Below are 18,530 nucleotides of genomic sequence, written 5' to 3'. Positions count from 1 at the left end.
TGCGCTCCCCATAGCGCTTCTAATGATAGGACAGCTGACTTCCCCCAAAGCAAGTGATCAGAGAGAGAGGAGCTGTGTTAATTGCCCATCATTGTATAATAAATTACCCTCAAACTAACAACATTTGGCTACTCATTTCTGTGGACCAGGAATCTGGGCAAGGGTTGGCGGAGGATTCTGGCTCTGGGTCTCTCAACAGGCTGCAATCAAGGTGTCAGCTGGGGCTGCAGTCATCATAATTTAAGATTCTTAAGTCTCACGTGGGATGCATCTTCTTCCACACTCACTCAGGTGAGCGTTGGCAGGGTTCAGTTCCTCATGGTCTATTGACCTCAGTTCTTTGCCATATGGCCGTCTTCGCCAGGCAGCTTGCTTCATCAGGGCAAGCAAACAAGACGGAAGGCACAGTCTTTTGTAGCCTACTCCCAAAAGTGACATTCTTAACATTCACCATATTCTGCTTGTTAGGATCCAGTCACTTGGTCCAGCCTACACTGTAACACAGGGTTTTACACCAGGCATCACCATTAGGAGGTGAGGATCCAGGCGGCCATCTTAGAAAGCTGCCTCCCACAGAGGCCAAAACCGAAGCGAAAATGGCTGTTGTAATCTGATTAAGGAGGTAACATTTCATCACATTTCATCATTTCTGCTTTTCTTCTACTGGTCATACAAGCCAACGCAGTACAACACGGGAGAGGGTTACACAAGGAGGTGAATAGCAGGAGGTGGGGCTCACTGGGAACCATTCAAGGGGCTGCTTGTCACAGTCCAGCCAGATGAATTTCTCCCCTTCACCTCGCTCTGGGTCTCCAGAGGCTGACTAATGGGGGACGCATCAACAGGCTCTCTGACTTCAGGTCAGATACAGCTGGAGGGGAGCACGGGCGGGAGAGCGGAGGGAGGAGAGTGAAGTGGGGTATTCCCCCAGCTCCCTCACTGCAGGCTGGCTGCATCTGGCTCCTGTCCGGTGGCTCTAAGAAATTGTCATCTGGACTGCCCTTTATTCACTAGGTGTTTGGCCGACAGTCTCATTCAGTCCAACCTCCCTCTGAAAGCAGAACTTTCCTTACAGTATCCCTGAAAGGGTAACTTCCAAGGACAGAACTGAATGAATGAAATGAAATAAATGAAAAGTATTGTCCCTCTGTCTCCTGATGCGACTCTGGCCCTTTGGGGGCACCTCTTTCTAGTGGTCCTTGATGACCCGCCTCTGGGGCCACTCAGGGCTCAGGGTCATCCCAGTCTGGGCTGATTTACACTTCACTCCACCAGGTGCGGAACGCTAGTCGTTGTCCTAATTCTGTAATGGCTCTCATGGGCCACCGTAGCGGACCGCCTGCTTGAACTCAGGGCGCGCGATGCCGGCGCCGCCATGTTGTTCCCGGCCACTTCCGCTTCTAGCTCACCTGCTCCTGCCTTTCGTCTGCGCGCCGCACCCCCAGGTGTGCGGAGAAGCTCCCGGGCTCGCGCTTGTAGCGGAAGCGCTGTGCTTCCGGCTCTCTCCTAGCAGTCCGCAGACGTCTAGAGAGTTCGCTCCTGCACCTAGCGATTTGCTTCTCAAGACAGTCTCCAGAGACAGACAACACTGTAAGCATCTCTAAGGCTCCTTTACTCGTCCCCTAGGCCGGGAACGGGGGGCGGAGCGGGGGGAGAGGAGGCCCAGTGTTCAATTCCTTAGCGCGATGTCAAGCCATCCAAAAATCTGTTTTACCTAAAACCAGCTGCAACTGCAAACAAACAGTAGGAGTTGTCATGAAGATGCAACTGTTAGTTTAAGAAATTGTAAACGTAACTTGCCTTCTCGTTGTAAAGTTTAAGCACTTAGCTTTGCTCGTTAGTTTACTTCTGCGATTTCCAGGCTCCTTGATGTTTGTGAACTGGTTTATAAGCACCTAATCTGTAATCTCCCCCTAAAACAAATTTTAAAAAAAGAGTGAAATCATTTTAAAAGTCTGCTGGATGCTTACCCTGTAAGGATGGTGAATAATGATAACTGCTGCTGGGGCTCTGAAGCCAGCTACATGCATAGGATACAGGATTCTATCTTCTGCTTCTGTCACTCTGACCAGGTTCCCTCACCTCTGTGAGCCACAGATTTTTCCATTGTAAAGTGATGATCTTCTGGAAAGGGTGTTGTGAGGTTGATAGGCGATCAAGTATGCAAAGATGCCTCCTATGTGCCAGTAAGCCTCCTGAGTTAGGATAGAAATGGTATTAATAATCATTGTTAATTTCTTGTTTCGCAATTCTGCACAAATCACATCTTCAAGCCTTCAACCAAACTGCTGAGAGACCTGCCCTATTTGCACCCTCACCCTCTCCACTTGCTGAACGTCTCAGGAATTCAGTATTCTAGTGTGTCTCTGAATCTGCAGACCCTTCTCACTGGCCCAGCTCTCTGCAAATGGCCTGTTTCTTGCTTCAAGCTATTAAATAGTAGCTGCCTGATAGTCCTGCCTTACATCCCTCAAACTTTTCTATCCAACACCTATGCTTTCCTACTCGGACAATGCAAGTTGTATCCTCTCTCCTGCCAACCCTCTGCCTGTCTCCTGGAGCCTCACAGCTCTCCATTCCAGCCCTGGAGAACACTTAAAAGAAAAATAAAACACCCAACCATTTCATTCTCCGCCTAGCAGCCTTCCATGATTTCCCTTTGCTCTCAGGATCCACCCCGGTGCCCCAGTGGACTCACCAGGCTGTGTGGGCCCTAGCCTACCATTTCTGCCTAAAACATAATTAACATCAGCTTGGGCTAGTTTTTCCACGGAGTTGTCTTGAGTATAATGTGGAATTTGGAAGAGCCTTTAAGAAAGGTGAAGACAGGGTGAAATGGAGAAGGAGCTGGGAAGCTTTCAAAGCAGAATTGTGTTCTCTGAAAGCTGTGGGGAAAAACTAACCTCCAGGTTAGTCTGAGAGACTATCAGTTTATCAGTTTGACAGGAGTTGGGGCTCTAGTGGGTCTCCAGGACTCTCAGGCCCAGCTGATGATTATCTTAGTTTGTCAGGTTTTTAATTTTTTCATTTTTTGCTATGGGAACAGGTCCTGAAAGTATTCTCACCCCACGCCACAAAATCCTGAGAAATATCCGAGTCTTAGACAAATCCGGTCAATTTAAAAAAGCTCTTCTGGGCGGGCGGGCCGCCTGGGTGTCTCAGTTGGTTGAGTGTTCGACTCTTGATTTCAGCTCAGGTCTCAGTCCTCCGGAGTCAGAGTCGGGCTCTGTGCTGACAGTGTTTGGGTTTCTCTCTCTCTGTCTCCGTACCCCTCCCCTGCTTGCTCACTCGCGTGCACTGCTTGCTCTCTCTGTCAAAATAAATAAACTTAAAAAACAAACAAACCTCTTCTGGGTTCACCTTTACAGAAGTTGTTTGCCGTGATGAAATCTTGCTGCAAGGTTTCCAGAAACTTGAACCAAAATGCTTCCTTTAGAAATATTACTTAGTGTTACCTTTATTAAACTCTCCAGTAAGCATACATTTTTGTGTTGGTCACACAAAATTTAAACAAGGAAGCTGAAGGTAGGGGGGAGTTCTCAAGGCTGATGGTAACCGGAAACCACCTATAGGATTTCCGTAGACTGCCTTATTTATTATACAGTTTGGCTTAGCAGAACCATTTTGTAATGAAACCTTAAGATGAGTCCCCATTGAGACAGAGCAGACTCCCATTTGGTCTCTTGTCAATTTCTATTGCGTAGAGAGCACAGGAGCCTGATTCAGTATCTTACTTCTTTGGGGACCACGAAGGAATCCTAGGGGATCTTTCTCCCGCTCTGGGAGAGGGTCTGGGACCCATTAGAGCAGTGGGATGCCATCTGCTTCAGTGTCACTGTGCTATGTCTGTCTCTAGCATCCGGGGTTCCGCCTACTCTCATTTAGGGAATGCAGTTCCCTTTTCCCTTTCTTCCCAGTTTCCTTCCGTCCTCCTTTAGCCTTCCTCATCTTTTCCACGCTCTTTCCCCTCTTTCTACTCTGTGGGGTGGCTACCAGACAGCTTCAGCCCAGCTCCTCTCAGCCTGTGAGAAGCGCTCCCTCTGGCCAGTAACTAGCTTGCAGAGGCGGGAGAGGCCTGCCTCGCACCACGCAAGTGCCTCGCAGGCCGTGGTTGAAGCTGGCTCCCTCTGATGGGGACTAATGAAAGCAGGACACCAGCCTTATTTGTAAATATGGGAAATGCTCAGAAGATTCCAAAAGACTTCCCCCCGGGTTGCATTCTTCATGATTGGGACAGTTCTAATTAGATGCCTTGAGAAAAAATTAGTTTTCTTTTTTTTTTTAAATTTTTTTAATGTTTTATTTCTAGGAGAGAGAGAGCGTGAGCAGGGGAGGGTCAGAGAGAGAGGGAGTCACAGACTCTGAAACAGGTTCCAGGCTCTGAGCTGGCAGTCAGCACAGAGCCCGACGCGGGGCTCAAACCCACGAACTGCGAGATCATGACCTAAGCGAAAGTCGGATGCTTACCCGACTAAGCCACCCAGGCGCCCCCAAATTAGTTTTCTTTTGTAACTCAGCCTGGCCCCAGTACACTTTGGGTGATCAAAAGAAATGGCTACCTGGGTGGCTCAGTCGGTTAGGCGTCCAACTCATGATTTCGGCCCAGGTCAGGATCTCGTGGTTGGTGGAATCGAGCCCCAAGTCATAGAGCTCTGCTCTCAGCGAAGAGCCTGCTTGGGATTCTCTCTCTCCCTCTCTCTCTGCCCCTGCCTTGCTCTCTTTCTCTCAAAAATTAAACTTAAAAAAAAATTCTATTTTACAATTGGATCGGTTTTGTAAGTGTTCTCAAAACTGGAGAGAGAACCCTTATATACAGGCCTGTATGAAGCTGTACCAAGACCCAGGCTAGCAGGACTCGTGGGATGTATGTGTGGCTTCCGCTTCTACCCGACTTCCAAAGGATTCGGAGCCAGATTTGCTCATGGCTCTTCCCTTCCAGCCACTGCCAAACCATCTCCATTCAGGTCCCAGCTGATCCCTCTCATTCTCCTGCTCCAACACCCTCTTCAGCCCCTAAGCCCCATCTTACCCTAGTCAGGCTCCTAAAGAACCAGAACCCCCACACTGGAGCTCCCAGCACTGTCCCCGCAGGCTCCATCTATACTAGTTCCCTCCTTAACCTCACCACCACGCCCAGGGGCTTTATCCCCTTTGGGAGGTAGTTGATGAGATTGGGGCAGTTACTAGAGTACATGTCTCTTTCTCTGTGAGAGATCTGGGGACATGCAGAGGAAGGTTTGGTAGATTTTCGGAAAATCCTGATAAGTTTAGGGATGAGTTTGTCAGTCGGGGGCTGATGTTCTCGCTGACCTGGCAGGATATTGATGTCATTCTAGCACACTGTCGCATCCCTGATGAAAGAGATCGCGTCACGAGAAAGGCTGGAGAGTGTGCAGACGGTCTAGTAACCTCTCATCCTCACCACCAAGTCTACTGGGTACGTGGTGAAGCGGTTCCAGAACAGGTCCCCTGCTGAGACTCTGGACAATATTGACCAAACTAGAATTCTATCACTTGTTTGTCCGCAGGGATGAAAAGGTATATAATAACACTGGTAAATTATAAGGTTAGAGAGAGGTTACCCAAGGGAAGGATGACAACCTGGCAGTCTCTCTGAGCTGGGTAACAGACATTCCGAAAGTGCTGACGCAGACCTGGGGTGCGCAGAAGAAAGGGCGTTGCTTGCCATGCGCTTTGTTACCCTGTCTGTCCCAGGTGTTAGGAGAAAACGCAGGAGCTGGAGGCGGGGTTTGGACTCCTGTCAAACTCGGTGGAGGAGGCCTTCGAGGTCTGTAATGACAGAGGCAGAGTCTGGTGGGGTTACCCCCAGAATAGTTCCAGGTCCAAAAACATCCATTTACAGAGCCAGTAAGAGCATTCAAACCCAGTCTTCCACATGCACCCAACACCCGTTAACCTGATAACGAAATGCGTAACCCACCAGCCACGACCTGGTGTGCCAGTGTAGATCCCGGGTTTCCCTCCTCAAAACCCCTCTTGTGCCTTTCGCAGGCCCCCCCCATCTGCAGCCAGACGGCTAGAGGAACCTGCATGCACAGTGCCATGAATCGCACCTGTCCAGCAAGAGGTAGTTAGCCCTGCCCCTGAGCCCCGTCCCACTTTATGTGCAGTCGCCATATGCAGGTGGGACACGGCATGAGAGCCAGAAGATACGGTCTCAGTAGTGGTGTTACCCAGGCTGTTACACAGGGTCACAGGCGTCCTGGAGTGCCAGCGCTGAAAACCACAGAGGCAGTGACAAGTACTGTTTTGGGCTGCCCCCTAACCACCCATCCTTGGGTCCCTCAGAACCAGCCCCACCCAGGACTCTGATGTTTAGCTAAAGGAATGATGGTCCTGGGAATGGTGGAGGGGAAGGGGAGAGCAGTCAGATAAATACCTTGATGCCAGCCATACCAGTGGTCATTGGACTGCGGGGTGTATCGCTCCCCACCCTCACCCCGAGGATATTCGAGTATTGTCCCATGACCCCTGGAGCACTCAGCTATCACCGTGAAGGTCCAGATGCGCAGTGTGTCTGCTGATTGCCCGAGTAGTTGCCTTGCCTGCTTCCTTGATGGGACAACAGGACTGTCATACGCTGTGTCCCTGGTAGTGGCTGAAACAGGGTAGGGTTTTATACAAAAATGAGTGGCTTCATACACACACAAAATCATTAGATACTGTGGTTTCTGTGGTCTCAGATCACCAGTTAGCCTTGGATTATGTGCCCGCTGAACAAGGAGGAATAGGTGCTGTTGCAGATACATCTTGTTCCTTCATTAATGTTTCCGGACAGGTGGAACCGAAGGCTGACGTCACCCTCCAGCAGGCCCCGTGGCTGCATAATTTTAACAACCCCGCTGCCCAAACCACCTGGGACTCCATTCAAGGGGATCTACCAAATGCTGGCTTGGTTCTTGCCTTTCCTTGGGCCTTTAGTGGCCATTTTATTGCTATCACTTTGTGGGTCCTGTGTTTTTAACCTCCTGGTAGACTTTGTGTCTTCTAAGCCTCAGCAATTCTAAGTCAAGTTAATGGTGGTGGATGGATTCCAACCTGCACCAGTAGAGGCGGATCCCAGTCCTTATAAGTCATTAGAACAGTCAGCAAGACCCTGCAGGGTAGGCGAGGGACAACAGCCCCCACTCAGCAGGAAGCAGTTTCTTGAGATGAGACATTCGGCCCCTTCTGCATAGGAACAAGGAGGGTCACAACACTTGGAGTGGGGATTGAGATGGAAGAGGTCCCCTCCACCCTGACTGCTAAATCCAGGGTTCCTTGGCTGCCTCCATGAGGAAGGAAAAAAAAGCAAAAGACTAAAACTGCCTCTTGAGTAGTATATCTTGCAGGAATGGCAAAAGGGAGATGCTTACTGAAAGGAAGGTGCTTACTACAGAGACTGGCAAAGACTGAGCCAAACCAGTCTGTGGCATGATGAATCCCAGTGCTGACTTTCTCCCTCATTATAATAAAAATCCTGCCCATGGGTAGAGATTTAACATGCTAAGTAGACATGCAATGCGCGAAGAAGCAGGACCTTTAAGGGCACCAGAGCCGAAAATTCCCCACCTCTCTGTGTGCATGTCACCCTTTTCCCACCTAAGGCTCTTTAAAAGCTCTCCGGGGCCTCTCTTCAGGGAGCCAGCCTGAGAGCCCTTTCCTCTGTGCTGTCTCCCTTGTGCTGGAGCATCAGCCCCAGCAAAGCCTTGCCTGGAACTCCCGACTGGGATTGGCTTCTTGTCAATTTCTATGGTTTAGTGAGCCCAAGGGCCTTTGGTTTCAGACCTCTATTTTTATAGGTTGATTCTCAGCACCTGGGAGAATTGATTGCTGATGAAAATTGCTTAAGGGCCCGCCCATGTTGACTTCACAAGTCAGATCCAGTATCTTTCATCCTATGGTGAGAAAGAAGCAGGGAGGCATTCCAGGGCTATGGTGGCACTTCCGGAATGGCTGCTGCTGTTTAATAGCATCAGAGGCCAATGGAGCATTGATGAGCGCTCCCAGCTGGAGATCATAAACAAGTTATCTGGAGTGAGTGACTTACATCCTGCATTTGACAGGCACACTGTGGGTTTTTAACCAGGAAGCATGGTCAGAGGTTTGGATTTCTCTCCACGTTAGATCCTCTTCCTCTTATATTTATTGTAAACAGCTGGATTCTAATTTTATTCAAGTTTTGAGGCCCAATTCCTAATGATGGAAAAACTAAGAGCGTTATTTCTTCCTAAGCATCTTATTTACTGAGATCATCTTAGCTGATGATTGGATAGCATGGAGGCAAATCTACACTGGTCTTTGATATATATAGTTTTTTAAATATACAAGTCATATTTATTTAGCTTCAAATTATGTATGCTATATATACATGTCTTGTAACATGAAACGTTCTCTTAAATTCTGTTAGAGCTTCTGCTTATTTGACGTGTCCTTAAGCTGTTACTCAGACTCTTCTGAGGACAAAGAAAATGTCTGCATATAAATGGCCTAACAAAATATACCTCTCAGTCTATAGCCATGAACAGAAAGCTACCGTCTCTTTGGATGCTCAGTCATCCAGAAGGGCCAAGTAAAGAGCTCAGGGTTACTGGTCTAGTGGGAAATTTGTAGGTTAGGGAGAGTCTCACTTTGAGAGGATATGTAGCAAGAAAAATATGAACTCTAATTACTGTTTTTTGGCTTAAAAAGAATTTTGATTTTTTATTTCATTTTTGGAGTAGATAAAATATTCCTATGGTTCAAACCTTTAAACTTTTTTAAGTGAAAAGAAGATAATTCCATTTCCAAACATCACTTCCTATTTATTTCTTTAAAACAGCTTCTTTTGAGGTATAAATGATATGTAACAGACACATATTTAAAGTGTGCAGTTTGGTATGTTTTAACATATTTATATGCCTGTCAAACCACCACCATAGTCAAGATAGTGAACATGTCCATCACCCCAAAAAGTTTTCTCATATTCCTGTACAAGCCTTCCTTGTGCATTTCCCTAATGAAAAATAATGCCAAGCATCTCTTCATGTGTTATTTTGCCTTACGTGTATCTTTTTCTTTTTTACAGTTTTAATGAGTTGATAATTGACATATAGTACCATATAAGTTGAAGTGTACAGTGTAACGATTTCACTTACATATGATCACCAAAATAAGTTTAGTTATTGTCCATCATTTCATATAGATAGAAAATAATAGAGTACATTGTTTCCTCTTGATGAGAACTCTTAGGATTTACTCTGAACACTTTTTTTTTTTTTTTAACAGAGAGTATGGGTAGGGGAGGAGCAGAGAAGGGGAGAGAGAGAAAGAATCCCAGATAGCATGATGCCAGGCTCCATTTCACAACCGCGAGATCATGACCTGAACTGAAATCAAGAGTTGGATGCTCAACTCACTGAGCCACCCAGACTCCCCATTCTCTTAACACTTTCATACATATCACACAGCAGTGTTCACTGTAGTCTTCATGTTGCACCTGACATCCCTTGTAGTTATTTGTAACTGGAAGTTTGTATTTTTAGACAACCTTCATCCAGTTCCCCCTCCCCTGAACCCTGCCTGTGGTCACCACAAATCTTTTTTTTTTTTTTAATGACTTTGGGTTTTCTCTTTGTTATTAGATTCCACATATAAATGAGATCATACAATTTTGTGTTTCTCTGACTTATTTCACTTAGCATGATGCCCTCGGGGTCCACCTGCATTGTTGCAAATAGCAGGATTTCCACATTTTTATGGATGAATAATATTCCATTGTGTATATATGTACATGTATGTATACACACACAGTACATAACTTCTTTATCCATTCATCCGTCCATCAGTGGACACTTAGATTCTGTCTTGGCTATTGTAAATAAGGTTGTTATGAACATGTGGGTGTGGATATCTCTGACATAGTGTTTTTGTTTTCTTCAGATACATACTCAGAAGTGGGATTGCTGGGTCATATGGTAGTTCTACTTTTAATTTTTTGAGGACCCTGCATACTGTTTTCCATGTGGCTGCATCATTACAGTCCTGCCAACAGCGCGCAAGGACTCCCTTTCCTTCATCTGTACGCCAGCGTTTGTTATCTCTTGTCTTTGATGCTAGCCATTCTCACAGGCGAGAGGGGATATCTCACTGTGGTTTTAAAGTGTATTTCCCTGATTAGTGGCGTTAAGCAGCTTGTAATGTACCTGTTGGCCATTTGTATGTCTTTACTGGACAAATGTCTACTCAGGTCCTTTGCCTATTTTTAAATTATTTACTTATTACTTACTGTGGAGTTGTATGCATTCCCTGTATATTTTGAATATTGACCCCTTATCAGATACATATATGATTTTCATTTTGACTCTATAAGTTATAGTCTTTTTATTTTGTTGATTTTGTTTCTTTGCTGTTGGTTTTTGTATTTCAGGAGCTTTTTATTTTCATTATTTATTTAATGAGGTTTTTTTTTTAATGTTTTATTTATTTCTGAGAGACAGACAGCGTGAGCAGGGGAGGGTCAGAGAGGGAGACACAGAATCCGAAACAGGCTTCAGGCTCTGAGCTAGCACAGAGCTGGACGCGGGGCTTGAACCCACAAACTGTGAATTCATGACCTGAGCCGAAGTCAGACGCTTAACCGACTGAGCCACTCAGGCACCCCTATTTAATGTTTATTTTTGAGAGAGAGCACACAAGCGAGCATGAGCAGGGGAGCGGCAGGGAGGGAGGGACAGAGAATCTGAAATGGGCTCTGTGCTGACAGCAGAGAACCGGATGTGGGGCTCAGGCTCATGAACCATGAGATCATGACCTGAGCCAAAGTCAGTCATCTAACCAACTGAGCCATCCACTTTAGAAGCTTTTTAGTGTGATGTAGTCCCACTTGTTTATTTTTTAATTTGTTGCTTATGCTTTGGGGGTCATATCCAAAAAATCATTGCCAAGACCCACATCAAGGAGTTTTTTCCCATGTTTTCTTCTAGGAGTGTTATGGTTTCACATCTTGCGTTTAGGTCTTTGATCCATTTTGGATTAATTTTTGAGTCATGTATGACGGAAGTCTCATATCATTCTTTTACACATGAACGTCCAGTTTTCACAGCTCCAGTTATTGAAGAGACCGTCTTTTTTTCATTGAGGATCCTTGGCTCCCTTGTCAAATTCTCCTATGCTTGGGTTTACTTCTGGGCTCTGAATTTATTGGTCTGTGTATATGGTTCTTGCTAGTAACATACTGTTTTGATTAGCTTTGTAATATACCTTGAAATCTGGAACTGTGATGCTTTCTGCTTGGTCCTTTCTCGGGGTTGCTTGGTAACTTGGGATCTTTTGTGATTACCTATACATTTTAGCATTTTAGAATCGTTTAGAATTGCTTTTTTCTACTTCTATAAAAAATGCTATGGAATCTTGATAGGGATTGCATTGAATCTACAGATAGCTTTTGGTAGTGTAGACATTTAAAAAATATTAATTCTTCCAATCCTTGAGCACAGGTTACCTTTCTACTTACTAGTGTCTTCTTCGATTTCTTTCATCAGTGTCTTGTGGTTTTCCGAGAGATCTTTTACCTCCTTGGTTAAATTTATTACTAAGTATTGTTTTTGATACTATTATAAATGGGGTGGTTCTCTTTATTTCTTTTTCAACTTATTTGTTGTTAGCATATAGAAATGCTACTTTTTAAAAAATTTTTTAATGTTTTGTTTTTTCTTTTCTTTTTTTTTTTTTTGAGACAGAGTGTGGGGTAGAGGGAGAGGGAGACACAGAACCCAAAGCAGGCCCCAGGCCCTAAGGTATCAGCACAGAGTGCCAGGCAGGGCTCGAACCCATGAACGAAGATCATGACCTGAGCTGAAGTCAGACGTTCAACCAACCAAGCCAGCCAGGTGCCCCAATGCTACTTTTTAAAAAATGTTATTTTGTATGCTGTAACTTCACTAAGTTTGTTGATTTAGATTCAACAGTTTTTGGGTGGAATCGTTAGGGTTTTCTCTGTATAAAATCATGTCATTTACAGAGATGATTGTACTTCTTCATTTCCAATTCTGATGCCTTTTACTTCTTTTTTCTTGCCTGATTGCTCTGGCCAGGACTGCCAGTAGTACTGTGCTGAGTAGGAATGGTTAAGACTAGGCACCCTTGTTTTGTTCTTCTTCTTGGAGGAATTAATTTGCTACATCCCATCAAGTTTTAGTATGTTGTGTTTCTACTTTGTTTTGTCTCAAGATACTTTTTTTATTTCTCCTTAAATTTCTTTTTTGATCTCTTGGTTGTTGAGGACATTGTTGCTTACTTTCCATGTATTTGTGAATTTTTCAGTTTTCTTCCTGTTACTGATTTTTAGTTCCATACCACAGTGATCAGAGAAGATACTCAGTCTGACTTTAGTCCTTTTGAGTTTTCTGAGATTTGTTTGTGGTATAACATACGGTCTGTCCTAAGAAATGTTCCATGTACACTTGAAAAGAATGTATATTCTCTTGTTGTTAGATAGAATGTTCTGTATGTGTCTGTTAAGTCCATTTGATCTATAGCACTGTGCAAATCTGTTTCCTTATTGATTCTGTACCTGGATGATCTATCCATTGTCGAAAGTGGGATCTCAATGTCCTTATGGCACCTGGGTGGCTCAGTCAGTTGTGTCTGACTTTGGCTCAGGTCATGATCTCATGGTTCATGAGTTCGAGTCCCACATCAGGCTCTGTGTTGACAGCTTGGAGCCTGGAGCCTGCTTCAAATTCTGTGTCTCCCTCTCTCTCTGCCCCTTCCCTGCTCATTCTCTCTCTCTCTCTCTCTCTCTCTCTCTCCCCCCCCTCTCAAAAAATGAATAAATGTTAAAAATTCATTTAAAAAGTGGCAGCTTAATGTCCTCAACTATTGTATTGCTGTTTATTTCTCCTTTTAGCTCTCTTAGTTTTTGCTTTGTGTATTTAGACAATCTGATGTGGAGTGCATGAATATTTATAGCTTCTTCATGGTTTGGCCCCTTTATCATTATATAATGACCTTTTCCTCCTTTTACTATTTTTAGTTTGAAGTTTATTTTGTCTGATACAAACATAGCTACTCCTATTTTGGGGTGGGATTTTGTGTGTGTGTGTGTGTGTGTGTGTGTGTGTGTGTGTGTTTGGTTACTATTTTCTTAAAATACTGTTTATCCCTGTACTTTTGGTCTATATATATATATCTTTAAGGTTAAGGTGAGTCTCTTATAGGAAGCATATCATTGGGTCTTGTTTTCTGTTTTTGTTTTTTAAATCAATTCAGCCATCTATGTCTTTTAATTAGAGAATTTAATCCATTTATATTTAGGTAATTATTGATAACTAAGGACTATTGCCATTTTATTCATTGTTTTCTGACTGTTTTGTAGATCCATTATTCTTTGTTTCTTATCCTGCTTTTTTTGTGTGTGTTTGATATCTTTTGGTATCAGTAGACTTTGACTTCTTTATCATATTCTTTTGTGTAATTACTACAGGTTCTTCCCTTGAGGTTACCTTGAGGCTTAAATAAAGTATCTTAAAATTATAACACCCTTTTTTAAGTTGAAAAGGACTTCAGTGACATTCCTAAACTTTAAACTTTTACTTCTGCTCCCCTTCACAATTAAAGTTATGATGCTAAGGTTCATGTATTTTTGATACTGTGTAGTCAATAACAGATTGTTGTAGTTAAGGATATTTTAACTATGTTTGTTTTAACTTTTAATCTAGAGTTGTAAGTGAATTACACACCACAATACCATATTATAGAATCTAACTTTGACTATATCTATTTACCAATTCCAGTGAGTTTTATATTACTAATTTTATTAGTGTCCTTTTACTTCTACTCAAAGAACTCCCTTTAACATTTCTTGTAACACAGCTACAGTGTTGGATGAACGTCCTCAGCTTTTGTTAAGGAGAATCTTTATCTTTCTTTCATTTCTGAAGGACAGCTCTGCTGGGTAGAAAATTCTTGGTTTAAAGATTTTTTTTTTCTTACAACATTCTTTGATATATCATCCCATTCTTTCCTAGTCTGAAAAGGTTCTGTTGATAAATCCACCAATAGTCTTATGGAGGTTTTTTGTATGAAACTTCCCTTGTTTTCATGTTGCCTTCAGAATTATTTTTCTGTCTTTCACTTTGACAGTTAATAATGTGTCTTGGTGTAGCCCGATTCATGTTCAATTTATTTGGGGTTCTTTGGACCTCATTGATCTGGATGTCCATTTCTCTCCTGAAGTTTGAAACGTTCTTAGCTATTACTGCTTTAAATATGTTTTCTATCCCTTTCTCTTTCTCTTCTGGCATTTCAATAATGCAGATATTGTTTCTTTTGATTATGTTGTATACATACCATAGGCTTTCTTCACTTTTTTTCATTCTTTTTTCCTTTTGCTCCTCAGATTTCAGATGTCATATTTTCTCAGTGATTGCTTTGCATTTCTTTGGGTTGAGTCTACTTTTGAAAGTCTCTATTGAATTCATCAGTCACTGCATTTTTCAGCTCTAGGATTTATGTTGTGGGCTTTTTTTTTTTTTGGTGAGCATTTCTTTTTATTGAACTTCATGAATTGTTTTCCTAATTATGTTTAGTGATGTTCTTTCTGTATGTTCTTTTAGCTCACTCAGGTTTAGGAGGACTATTCTGAATTCTTTCACAGCTCATAGATCTCTCTCTTTTTTTTTTTTAGTATTAGCTATCAGAGCTTAATTAGTTTTCTTTGGTGGTGTCATGATCACCTGATATTTCAGCATACTTGATTCTTTATACTGGGTTATCTGTGCATTTGAGTGAGCAGTTTCCTCTTTTAGACTTTAGATTCACTTCGGCAGAGACCAGTCAGCTCAGTATAGGTTATCAGACATGTCTGCTGATAACATCTTTGGGCAGATGGGACCTGGTTTGGAGGCCACTGCCCAAGGTTTGAGGTGGCGGGGGGGTCTATCTACTGCTGGCTGAGAACACTTAGATAGGACTGCTGGCTTGGTTCCCTGCCCAAGTGAGGCTGTAGGATAGGCTCTGCATTTGCCTGGGTTCTCTGGTCAGACTTACTAGACACTCAGGACTGGGTACTTACTCAGCAGTATATTGCACTATGAAATCGCTCCCTTGCACTGGTGGGGCAGCAGGATGGGCCCCAGGAGCTCATTATTTGTGAACCTGAATTTGGCAAGACTGTGCACTGAATTCCCTGGCCAGATGGGGCTACTGGTTTTGCTCTGCAGATGGGGAAAGCCACAGGCTGTGCTGTCTGTTCAAGAGCCACTGTAAGCAGGGCTGTTGGGTGAATGTGCGAGTTCCTGTGTACAGTGGTTAGGCCCTCTGATTGAGCGGACTGAGGGCTGTATTCAGCAATAGGCTGCATTCAGAAAGCCTGATCTGGAAGGCCTGGGAGTTCCACCACCTGTGCCTGTGTGGGGCAGGACAGTTCACAGGGCTTGCAAAGCTCATTGTCTGAGGACCCTACTGTCAGGCAAACCTGTCCCCGGCTGAGTTTCCTGGTCAGACTGTGCTATCGGCTTGGCCCTGCACAGGCAGAGCTGATGGTTGGAACTGCTTCTTGGGTGCTGCAGTAGGAATTTGGTTTAATAAATCTGAGTGCTGGCTTTTGGTGCCATTCCTCATTTTCTACTACAATCAGGTCTCCCATAGTTGAGCCTTCTGGAATCCTCCACAACCCCTGTTGGGTTAGTCCAACTAGAGGCTCCCAAGAGGCGACCCACAATGCTGGGGGAGCTGGATGTACACTCTGGGCTCTTTCTTTCCCCTGGAGGGACCGTAGGCTCAGGGGAGACCTCTCAGCATGTTGCTGTGCCAGCCTTGGGGAGAGACAATGAGGTCAGAGTAGAACTGTTCTTTTTACCCTTCTAACGAGATCTCTTTTGGTCTTTGATGCAGCAGGTGCTTCAGGCACTCTCCCAGGGTCTAGGATTCTCTCAGTGGTGTCTTGCTTATGACTAGTTGTTAGTTGAACTTCCTGTGAGGGGGAGTAGAGTCAGGGACAGATTATGTTGGCATCTTGGCGACATCACTCCTGTGTATCCCCTTTGTTGAAGTGTCTTTTCTTTTCTTTTTTTTAATGTTTTATTTATTTCTGAGAGAGAGAGACAGTGTGAGCAGGGGAGGGTCAGAGAGAGAGGAAGACACAGAATCCAAAACAGGCTCCAGGCTCTGAGCTGGCAGTCAGCACAGAGCCTGACACGGGGCTCGAACCCACGAACCATGAGGTCATGACCTGAGCTGAAGTCGGACGCTTAACCAACTGAGCCACCCAGGTGCCCCTGAAGTGTCTTTTCAAATCTTTTGCCTGTAGGAGGTATGGATCTAAGTTTTGTGGGAGGTTTTGATTGTTGAGGGTTTTTTTGCATATGAATATCCAAATATTCCAGCATCATTTGTTGACAAGTCTGTTCTTTCTCCGTTGTCTTTGTACCTTTGTCAAAAATGGGTTGTCCATATATGTGTGTCAGTTTATTTCTGGACTTTAATTTTGTTCCATTGATCTATTTAGCTGTCTTCAGGCTGATACCACGCTGCTTTGATTATAATAGCTTTAGAATAATTCTTGAGATCAAGTAGCATTCTCCCTCCAACTTTATTTTTCTTTCTCATTTTAGGTTCTTTGAATTTCCATTTGAATTTTAGCTTGTCAGTTGAAATTGAATTAGCTTGGCAGTTTTTAATCAAAAAATCTCGTGAGATTTTGACTGGGATTGCATTAATTCTATAGATCAATTCATATTCTTTTCCTCCTTTGTTTTTTGTTTTTTTTGTTTTTTTTTTTTTTTTTACATAAAAGGTAGCTACCATACACACAGTTCTGCATTTGGCTCTTCTCATAGTAAATCAAGGAGATCTTCTTCTCCCTTAGTCTCCATTTTAGTTTTCTTGTGTTCTGTTGTCAGAATGTACTTTATTAAATTCTTTTAGTCCCTTATGGTGGATTTCTTGCTCATCTCCAACGTGTTGCTATTACAAATAGTGCTGCAGTACAGTAATTATACGTGTTTTTTGGTCTGTGGGTAAATAGAACTGCAGGAGAAATTTGAGAAATGTGATCTAAGTGTACATACCTTTGAAATTTTAATGGGTATTAAGTTGCCTTCCTTGGAATTTCATCAATTTATATTCCTGGAGTAATAAGAAAGAAAGTCTGTTTTGCCATGGTCTCAACAGTGTTCCCAGACCTTTCCTTTTTTGTCAGGTTGATAGGTGTGGATGGTCTATCAAACTCATTTTGATTTGCATTTCTTTAGTACAGGCAAGTTTACTTTCTTATTTTATTTATTTTTTTTAAGTAAGTTCTGTCCCCAATATGGGCCTTGAGCTCAAACCCATGAGATCAAGAGTCACATGCTCTACCAACTGAGCCAGCCAGGTGCCCTGATACAGGTTTTTTTTAAGATCCATTTGTATTTCTTGTGTGTGTGTGTGTGTGTGTGTTTTGTCCGTGTACTTTGCCCATTTTTTTTTCTGTTGGATTGTCAGAATCTTTCAGTTCCAAGGAAGTCTTTATGTATTAGATTAGCCCTTTGTGTGATAAGAGTTGCAAATAGTTTTTCTTTATTATTTCCAATAGTCTCAGTTACATTTATCAGTATTTTTCATGCTTAGAAACCTTAATTTCTAGTAGAAACTGAGTAGTAAGAAATTGTGAACTGTTATACTAGTATTCTTTTTTTTAAAAACATTTATTTATTTATTTTGAGAGAGAGTGCACGAGCAGGAGCAGGGGAGAGAGAGTGTGTGTGTGCACAAGTGTGGGGGCGGGGAATAGAGGGGGAGAGAAGAATATCCCAAGTAGGCTCCACATTGTCTGAACAGAGCCCAAGGCGAGGCTCCAACCCATGAACAGTGAGATCATGACCTAAGCTGAAATCAAGAGTCAGGCACTCAACCAGCTAAGCCACCCAGGTGCCCCCCCAGTATTCTTTAGATTGGCGCATTTATGAATGTATTTCATAATTTCTAAAACCATGCTTCTTCATAATACAGACTTTTAATAAAGCATAAAACATGTTTATAACAAACCCAATTGATCTTTAGTTTTCCTATAATAAGACAAAAGTCGGTAAACCTGTGTTTGGTATTTAATGTTTCATTGTTTTCTCTTATTTGGAAAAGACTTAAATATCCAATGAGTTTGAACCAATTTATCATTTAATTACCTAGCAAAAACTTCAAGGCTACTAAAGATTTTGAAAGCTATATGCCTTTTTATATATTTAACCCATTTGTTCTTACAGTTACCCATGTGAACATAATATGACAAAATCAATCATTTTAAGTCATTGACACATTGCAAAAAATACAACACAAATTTAGCTCATAAATTCAGGTAGAATAAAATACAGGTATCTGTATTATATTTGATGTTGATAACTCTAAGAGTCATGTCTATTTTAATGAAACCAACCACTTTGAAGTAGCTTTAATATTGAATATGTCGCCCTGTGCCTACTAAAAAGTCGATCAAGACACCTGACTTTTGAGTCAGTGACTCTTGAGATCAGTGACTCTGGGTCTTTGTGTTGTAAGTTCGAGCCCCACAT

This window comes from Hyaena hyaena, unplaced genomic scaffold (assembly GCF_003009895.1).
Source record: "Hyaena hyaena isolate Hyena2069 unplaced genomic scaffold, ASM300989v1 scaffold_47, whole genome shotgun sequence".
In the NCBI taxonomy this organism is placed as follows: Eukaryota; Metazoa; Chordata; class Mammalia; order Carnivora; family Hyaenidae; genus Hyaena; species Hyaena hyaena.
This window is presented reverse-complemented; position numbering follows the sequence as displayed.